This window comes from Megalobrama amblycephala, linkage group LG19 (genome assembly GCF_018812025.1).
Source record: "Megalobrama amblycephala isolate DHTTF-2021 linkage group LG19, ASM1881202v1, whole genome shotgun sequence".
Taxonomy (NCBI): Eukaryota; Metazoa; Chordata; class Actinopteri; order Cypriniformes; family Xenocyprididae; genus Megalobrama; species Megalobrama amblycephala.
The window spans coordinates 5,780,840-5,791,436 of NC_063062.1; positions in this window are offsets into that span (position 1 = coordinate 5,780,840).

The window sequence follows — 10,597 nt, forward strand, 5'->3', positions numbered from 1 at the left end:
ATTTGAAAATCTGGAATTTGAGGGTGCAAAAAAAAAAAATCAAAATATTGAGAAAAGTTGTTCAAACGAAGTCCTTAACAATGCATATCCACTCACAAAAATACATTTTGATATATTTATGGTAGGAAATGTACAAAATATCTTCATGGAACATGATCTTTACTTAATATCCTAATGTTTTTTGGTATAAAAGAAAAATCGATAAATTTTTTTTTGGCTATTGCTACAAATATACCCATGCAACTTATGACTGTTTTTGTGTTTCAGGGTCACAAATATTTTCTTGTGTATCACCAAATAGGCTTATAATAATAATGATAAAAAATCATCATGACACAGCAAGTTTCTTCTTTTATAATAAAGTGCTCATTCAAGGCTGTGTTTTTTGGGGGTGTCACAATTTTTTATTCATATTTAAGCTCCGCCACGAAGTGTCACTCACCATGGAATAAATCTCATTATACAAAAATACACCAGCGAAGTTCAAGCACTCGCTTCCTTATGAATAAAGAAATAAATTGTCTTTCATTATGTAGAAAGCCGCAGAAAAGTAGTTCCATGCAGTTCCCATAATTGTTATGTAAATGAGCTTTCCCGTTCCATTGAGAAATCATTTTGTCAAGACTGAGCCCAGCTCTTTTCCCATACATTTAACATTGAGTGACTGATTATGAACCCCTTTTAATCCCCTGCGGGAACTGTAAGAGCATGATGAATGGATTAAAAAAGTTACTTTGTACTTTTCTTTTTTAACCAGCCAACCAATATCCAGCCCTAACATGAACAGTCTCTGCAAGCCATATATAATTAACCACATTATGTGTGTGGTTTTTGTCATTCCCTCGTCATTTAGATTCTGCTCTGAATTATCTCCGCATTAAACTCTAGTGAGCTGAAAGTAGGGGAGATCAGGGAGTTGTAACACCATCATTTATAATTGATATGAAATCACTATTCTAATCACTTCTGACTGACTCTGTGTTCAGTGTGGATTTACAGAACTCGAAAAAACTATTTTGAGGAAAAAATATAATTTGAACTGTGATCTATATGTTAAAAGTCTGTTACACTCTTAGAAAAAAAAAGTTTTCAAGGGTTTAGTTTAGATTTGACTTAATTTTGAAGAACGCTTAATGCCAAAAAGGCATGAAAAAATGTCTTGAATGATTGCATAATAAAAGTTTTTTAGTGCTATATGTTTATGAGCTGTTTAAGTCATAAAATTGAATTAAAATAAAAAATAAATTAAAACTAAATTAATTAAATGATCCCATGATGGGAAACTCAAAACCTTTAAGGTTACACTGTAAAACTTTATTTTCATGATTTGTTATAACATTTTCTCTTTTGTCAAATCAACTTCAATAATTAAAGTGGTTCAGAATCAGATAACATAATATTTTGAGTTTCTGTTGATTAAACCAATCACCTTCATTGTATTAACTCACATTTTTAATTTCAATGAACTCAAAATTTTACGGCAACCAGGTAACTTACTTAAGTGTATAAGCTTTTCTTCTGTTTTACAATTATATTTTAATCTTTTATAATTTTTCCTTTTTTTTTGCTGTTTTGAACTAAAACATTTTCTATATGTTTGCCATTTTGAATTAAAATGCTAAAAATGAAATAAGAGTGTGATGTGTGTGGATGACCTATAACAATTACTTGTTACCATTTGATTACTATAATTTATTCAATCGTAAAATTTAAAATGTCCATGTTTTCTCTAAAATATTACAGTTGTTTGTAAAAACAGCACTCTTTGTACTTGACATTAATGTACACAGTTTTGTGATAAATAGTAGATTTCTTCTTCTTTAATTGGTAGACAGATTTAGAAACAGTATATCAAATCTTTAGACAGATAGAAGAAAAAAGTTACTGATGTTTCAACAAAATTCTCCCTCACAATGTTAAGTTATTTTGTGTTTCAGTGCAAAGCATACAGTCTCTTTATCACAGTGTTTGAACGTTTGCATCATTGTATCACACTGTAACTGTTGTGATACTCCAAATTAGTTGCTTGATGAAATGAATTTGTTTAATGAAAATATGTTGCTGCCTCAATTTGATTATCCTCTGCATACAAGATCCACATTAAAGAGTGGTAAAAAAATCCTGAAATGACCGAGGCAGTATTTGAGGTTTGTTCGGGGGGCTGCCCTGCCCTGCCCTGCAGGGGGAGACCACCCACCTAGCTGTCCTGAGGGTAACTCCATCATTTAGTCAACATATCCCAACATCTTCAAGCCTGTGACAATTGTTGACATCAGTATTACGCAAGAAACACAAGTGTTATTGAACAAAACTGTTTGTCAGTAGTTTTAGGATTGTAAAACTGTAGGCTCCACAGTTTTTCTCAATTGCTTTGGCTCAATTCTTGAATGAGAATTTTTTTCTAGGGATGCACCGATATGAAAATTTTGGCCAATACCGATGATTCTTTATATTTGAAAGCCGATAACCGATATTTTGCCCGATAAATCTAAATCCAATTTTTTATATAATTTTTGAGAGTCTGATTACAAAGACAAAAGTTTCACCATTAAAAGCCATGTCCCAAAGCACACAATTATAATTTTATGTAGCCTATATGACAGACTTGTGCTGTACTTAACTGTATTTTCCTTTTTGAAGTGATTCCAATCATATTTCAAGCAATTCAAAACCATTGTGGCGGACAGTGCCTCAGCTGAAGGAAATAATCCATTATTTATCGGCTTTAACATAACGGTCAAATTTTCTTATTGGGCCGATAACGATAACATTAAAAATGAACATATATCGGCTGATACCGATATGGTTGCCAATACATAGCACATCCCTATTTTTTCTCTCAAAACAATAAGTTTCTTTCACAACAGATTTGAATTTCTTATTGATTTAAGCAAATAGCATTTGTTTTGGCACGTGTGCAAAAGAGTAAGATTGTCTGCAGTTTGCTCAATAACTAAATGCATGTGGCTTGTTGATGAAAACCGATGAGCTGATTCTCAGTGAAACTCTTCACAACTTCTAAATATTCTTGCATGTGAGCCATCACATGCAAAATGATCCATTCAATGATCAAAATCTGTCAGCCATGCATGACTATATACCATAAATGTCTGACTTACAATGTTTGTAATGTCTGCTAAATTGGCAAGTGGCCTGCCATTGTAATGAAAGAGGAATCACAATCTTACCAATTAACCAATCAAGTTTAAAAGCATATATATATAGAGTTTGGCCATGCAGCACAACCATTTTACCATTTTTAAACATGGAGGAACATCACAACACTAAACAGCAACAGCTATAGCGGTACTGTATGAATACATTTTTGTATTCATACAGTATTTATCTTTGTAGAAATGCATTAAATGTCGAGAGTGTGCAAAAATGAACAAGCAACTGTGAATTTTCAGTTTACATGTAACACATTTCTACAAAAATATATGTGCTGTATAAAATACAAATGTTTCTTTTTGCATACTACAGTATTGACTTTTCCCAGTAAATGTTTACCTGCTGTTGAAATCCGTATCTAATAAGCTCATTCAGCTAGACAAAACATTCCTGTATAGTATAGAAAGCAGTCAGTGTCAACAGAAAAGTAGAAAAAAAAAAATGAAATTTGCAAATAACAATTTTTTCCATGGTAAAACATCTAAACATTTTGCAGCATGGCTCACACAATGACAAAAACACTTTTTATTTTGGTGACATTGGCCAATTTACTGACACATTAACATTGGTTTTGAAGCATGAATTAATTGTTTTTGACATAAGATAGATAGATAGATAGATAGATAGATAGATAGATAGATAGATAGATAGATAGATAGAGACAGACAGACAGACAGACTGATGATAGATAGATAGATAGATAGAGAGAGAGATAGATAGATAGATAGATAGATAGATAGATAGATAGTTGGATAGATAGATAGATAGATAGATAGAGAGAGAGATAGATAGATAGATAGATAGATAGATAGATAGATAGATAGATAGATAGATAGATAGATAGATAGATAGATAGCATCTGGATGAAAATGGGAGTGTGTGTGCGCCCTCTATAGGCCAATGACAGTGGAGATGATCTAATTAAAAGAAATTAAAGTATTTTTATCATCATGAACTTAATCAAGTTTAGTATTATTTAATGAAATGAAAATAAATTATTGTGACAATAACAAAATAACACATTTTCTTGGACACTTTTTACATGGATAATTACCAACCTTAAACAACCATTGATTTAATAACTTATTAATTTGAATCATTTTTGCATTTTAATGTGTACATATTTTTAATGTGTTAACTTTTAAGGCATAAGCGAGTAGGCTGCATACTGTTGCGACATCTCTTTTTATAAGCTCCATTACTCATGTATTTATTTCTAAATGTAGAGTGTTAATGTGGACATCAGTACGGTCGGTTTGCTATTCTTCTTCTGTATGTCTAGAACTGCAGTTATCTCTTAATCTCCAGCCTATGTCTGTGATGGTTTAATTACAATGTTTTGTTGCATAACATGAACATCTGTCAAGAGCTGACTGATCCTATTATAATAAAGACAAGGAAATTGCCATGCCCTTTCAGTTGCATGTTTCACTTCACACAAATGTAAAATAAAGGAGTTCAGAATAATGGAGCTCATGCATGCAGCAATATCTGAGCAACTCTAGGGTCAGAATGTTTGCGTCAAAAACTTATGTAGATTATGTATTAAGTCATTTTAGAATTTTTAGTAATGAACCACACCCAGAGTAATAAACGGTTTTGTTTTTGGTTTACTTGTCTCTTTTAGAAATGTAGTTAATGATTCATATGTTTGTGAAAAGGAGAACAACAAATACAGGTTCATGACAAGATAATGAAATTGCAAAATGTGTTTTAAATAGACTTCTCAAACAACATTTGCACTTAAAGAAAGTGTGATATGAGGAGAAAAACTGTTTGAATGTAAAATGGAAACATATAAACATAAACACACCAAATCCATCAGCAAAGGAAAACCTCCCCCTGTCAAGTGGAAAGAGAAATTTAGGTGAGAAACTGCCCTTTACACACTAGCACAGACACGGCACAATGAGTAGAAAACCTGTTCAGCAAGTGTGTTCTTGCAATACATTTCAATTTGTCACATTTCAAAGAGGGAAGGCAATCTCTGCCAAATTCTTCAAAGGTGCAGGGACCTCCTCCACCCGCGCAACAAGCCAAGGCAAGCTGACCGGAGAAGAGACTGCGCCCTTCTCAGAAAGACCTGACAGCATGAACAGCGCTGAACGCAGACGAATCTTAAACTGTGCATATAGCATGAAGTTATATGGGTGTTTTTTCTTTCTCTTTTGCATGAGTGGTTAAGTAAGCATTTTCCTGTAAGCCTGGTACCAAGTTAATCATTCAATTGGAAAATTGACAGTTGTTTGCATAATACATCAACCAACATGCTCTGTCGAAAGAAACTGAAAATGGTGGTTCTTCCAAAAAAAAGTCACATTTGTTACTAACAGTGTTGGGGGTAATGCAAATGCTGGGTTAAAAACAACCCAAGTTGGGTTGAAAATGGACAAACCCAGCGATTGGGTTGTTTTAACCCAGCGGTTGGGTTAAAAGTTTGCCCAACCTGCTGGGTAGTTTTATTTAAACCAACTATTGTTTAAAAATTGCTATATGGCTATAGCTTAAAATGAACCCAAAATAGTTGGGAAATTAAAAACCAGATGCAATTAGAGGCAACAATAATAAACAAAAGGTGAATGTTTATTAATAAGCTTTAATATTTTATTAATATAAATTTAATAGTTTAATAGTTTATTAATATAAATTTATTAATAAGCCATTTAATAAATGTTTATTGTTTAATAATTATTCATTGAACATTAATAAATGTTAATTTCCAACATACTTTGGGTTCATTTTAATTAAGCAATACAGTAATTTTTAAACAATAGTTGAGTTAAATAAAACTTCCCAGCAGGTTGGGCAAACATTTAACCCTACCGCTGGGTTAAAACAACCCAATTGCTGGGTTTGTCCATTTTCAACCCAACTTGGGTTGTTTTTAACACAGCATTTTTTAGAGTGTAGTAACAGAATCAGATTACTTTTCCAACTAACAAGCAAAGTAACGCATTGCTTTGAAATTTACAACAAAATATCAGTTATACTTTTTCAAATGACTAACGCAAGTTACTTTGTTTTCTCATATATTGACTGACAGCTCTCCTGCCCCATGTTGAGAGAAACCAAGAGTAAGTGTAGAGGTGTTGTGTGTGAACATGATGGTTATTGAAGTTCTAGACTAAATGTGAGGATGCGTTTACTCATCTCACTTGCACAAAAACAGATTCAGTATTCCTCAAAATGAATAAAAACAGAGAAATGCAAACTCAGAATATTACACAAACCTGCAGTAATTAAAGGTGCTGTATATAATTTCTCCAATTCGTTGTTGAACACTGTTGATATTTGAAATCAACCCAAACAATCTCTTCGTTGCTCCGCCTCCAAAACTCACACTCCAATCCTAACCACCCTGCTTCCGAGTCGGTCTCGAACCCCGGCCCGATCGCGGCTGGCATGCGAGGCGAGTACACTATCGCTAAGCACGTCGTTTTCTAGCGGTCGTCAGTGCGCAGTGGTTTACCTGCAAAACTCTCACTATCTGGCCTCTGTTACACACGCAATGCGAGTGGGTGTCTGTGTATCACAACTGACGCACAACAAAATGCTTCACGAAAAATAAAACGCTGATGATGAATGAACGACTAAGAAGCACAAAAAATGAACGTACAGTACGCAAGAGTAAATACAAAGTAAATACAAAGCACAGCAGCTCCAGACAATCAAAACCCAGTGTTACTTATATGATAAGGAATCAAATCAGAATCCGCGTCTGTTTTCAGGCCTTCCCGCTTAGCTCTCTCCAGTGCTGGAAAGCTTTTCTAATATAAACGTGGGTCCTAAAGCGCTTGCCCAGTCATAAACCTTCATTCCAGTGATATTCTTTTGAGCTCTTTTTATTGTGTCCCATCTCTCGTTCTTCATTTTTATTTTATTTTCAAATCTCCCTCTTCAATTCTCTCTCGTTGACCGTCATACACCCCCTAATGCTGATTGGTTAGATGTTTGTTGTTGGTATCAGCCGACTAACTTCCAAACAGTGTGTATGGAATAATGTTAAATATACAAATATACACCGCGTTCCAAATGATTATGCAAGTGACATATCAGTAAGATTTCAGATTCAGATTTTAGTTTTTCTAAGAAAATGTTTGTTTGTTTATTTATCCATGTCTTTTTAGATAACTGGTATCAATCTCAGACAAAATAATTTGCCAGGTCTATGGAAACCCTACGTAGAGGTTGTTCCACATTATTAAGCAAGTCACAGTTCTCATGCAATATGGGGAGGAAGAAAGATCTTTCTGAAGATGAAAAGCATGAAATGGTGCAATGTTGTGCAAAAGGCATGAAAACAACTAATAATGTGTGAAAACTGAATGGAGATTATCGAATTATCATAAGATTTGTGAGTGATTTAGAGCAGAGCAGAACTCGGTCAGATAAAGGCTTATTAATGAAAGTTCCTGTCAAAAAAAAGGGCAGCTATAAAAAAAAGCCAGTGTTGAGCAGCAAACAGGTATTTGAAGCTGCTGGTGTCTCTGGAGTCTCAAGAGGCTCTCCATGCAGGCTGGCAGTTGTGCGTAAAGATGCATTTCAGCCATCACTAACCAAACCTCACAAAAATAAACATTTGCACCCTCTACTGTAAAAGGGCCCTTACATTTGCCAAAAATATAACTTTTTTATTTTTAAAAAACTAACAATCAAGCCCAGCCCGGGTGAGAAAAAGTAACACAAAAGTAAGTAACGTAACTTTACATTCCATAAAAAGTAATTAGTTACTTTTTGAGACGTAACGCAATATTGTAATGCACTACTTTTTTTTAAGAATTATTTTTGCCGTTTTTGCCTTTTATTATGACCGGACAGTTAGTAAACTGGAAGCGAAGTTAGAGAGAGAGGGGGACGGGAACGGGAAAGGTCCACGTGCAGGGACTTGAATTCGGGACGCCCGAAGCGCTATATGTCGACACGTTGCCAACAAGGCTATTATTTTTTTAAATAATTTTCCCCAACACTGATTACTAAACAATCAGAATTTTTTCTCTTTTATAAATGATGATGACACACTTAATACCACTTTAACAGTGCCTGATAAATGGATCTTTAACATAAAGTGATTTGCAAACGTTTCTGAATCACATGTCCATCTATTAAATAAAAAAAAAAAATAAAATAAAAATAAAAAAATGTTTTTTTTGTAAGTACAATTCTATTTCCAGGACTATACATTCCTCCATGTTTTAGTTTTAACTAAAAAGTCACCTTTTTCATCAAAAACAGGTTCAGTCTTTTGCAATAGCTTGTTCAGTTGTTCAGTTTAGCCAAATCCCTTTCCAGGAAAGTCTGTTCACTCGGTGGCCTCCAGGCAACTATTTCTGGCATCAAAAGCTGCTTGCCAAACTCACAATTAAATAACATATTTCAAATCAGCAATAAACTTGAAATAAATGTTGTTTCTTCTCAAAAAAGTGTTAAAAAGCTTATTTTCAGGCTTGACCAGCATTTTGCGTTTGAACTTCCGTTTTTGCGGTAGCTCTGTATATTTCTATGGCATCGCTGTCGAAGACTAATTAACTGGTGAAGTGGATTTACTTAGTTATCATGAGCATTGTAATGTTTGAAGACGATGTCATAATAAATGTCAGTAGACCTGGAAGATTTTAAAATGAGCGGTTCATCCATACATCAGTAGATCTTACCTTCATGCTGTGGACCATACAAACCACTGTGATTTTGCCAAGTTCCAACATGTTCCTGGATCAACATCTTTGTTGATCCTGGAACAAAATTTCCAATCAACCAATCAGATTTGAGGGACAAGTTTACCATTTATGTTCAGTTTAGGCTTGCAACCAGGGTTAGGTGTTTCTACATCAGTGTTATTCACCTATCTTTCCTCTCTGATTTTAGGGATAAGTTGGGTAGGATTAGGGGTAGGAATAGGGTTATGACTATATTTTCAGACTGGAATGTTGTTCCAGGATCAACAAAATATGTTGATCCAGGAACATGTCTTACTTGGCAAAATCACGGTGACCTTACCACAACATTCAGGTCAACTTGACAAAGCAGTAAAAGACATTTATATAATTTAGGTAATTTACTCCCAAGCTGTTTTTGCAGACTGAAAGAGATTCTCTTGCAGTATTTCTTTATATTTTAACCATCCATTCCGTCCTATTCATAACAAAATGCATGCAGACTCTGCTAACCTCCATAGCGGCTATACCTGCCACAGAATGGCAACTGATTACAAAATCACATTGTAACTGGGTCTCTATTAAGCTTTTAGGGCAAATTTTATGTGTGCACATCTCTGCATGATGGCTTTTCCTGCGCACCCTCCCTTACAGGTAAGTTTTGTGTGGGAAAACCTTTTACCTATTGAACTTTGTTTCTTCAAGTGATCATCATTCATTCAGAGATGTATGAGAGCCAACCTTTTTAACATTTTTTTTTTTTTTTGGGTGGTTCCATGAAGCTTTCACTTCCTGAAGCTACAAACAATTGTTAACCTTTTCTTAATTAAGAATTGTTTTTTTTTTTTATGACTAGGATTACATATCAAATGAAGGTTTCATATATTAACATTTACTTAATTAACATTAGTTAACATGAGGAACACTAGAAAGATTCAGATTTTTGTTTTTTCAAATTATGCTAATTTTATACTTTGTAACCAAAAAATATGTACTATTATTTTTTTTATCTTTCCTAGATATAGTAATTGATTGCACATTATAGTAGAATTGGGTCTGTTCACACAGAATGCATTTTTCCATTCCACTGTGCTACTTTACCATTGTTTTTCAATGTAAACATGTGCAGGATGGACATCTTTATATGGCAAGCCAAAAGGGTTAGAAAAGGTATAGATGAATCGCATTTACATCCAAAAAGACATATTTGATCTGTCTTAAACAGTGTCCTCATTCCAAATGCAGTAAAACATGTGCATATTGTTTAATAAAACACATCTCTAGACCTTGCGCTATTTTCCCGTTCCATTGACCAGCGCCTCGCGTTTTTAACAGCAAAAACACGTTCTGTGTGAACCGGCCCTACAGCTTTGTACAGAGGGGTTACCTGACAAGCTGACAGTTATAGGGTGGTGGTGGTGATGGCACAAGAGCATCAGGACAGAGTACAGCATGATTTGACTTTGTTATCCAGTAAAGCCTGTGCGGTGAGTCTCCAATACACTGGAGTAATTAATATTCACTCAAATGTCACTGTCACACACCTAGATAATCTTTCCCATGCGTGTATACACTGATTACACAAACGCAAAACATCATTCACACAGGCCATAGACACACACATACACATGCTCAAACGTAAAATACACACCCAGAAAAACCTGTCATGATTATGCCACACATACAACGTAAATCTGTATCTATTTTATGCTTAACTGACACTTGACTGAGGTCAAGTTGCACAGAAAGCCCTTTATCCTTTTGTGGAAATAAAG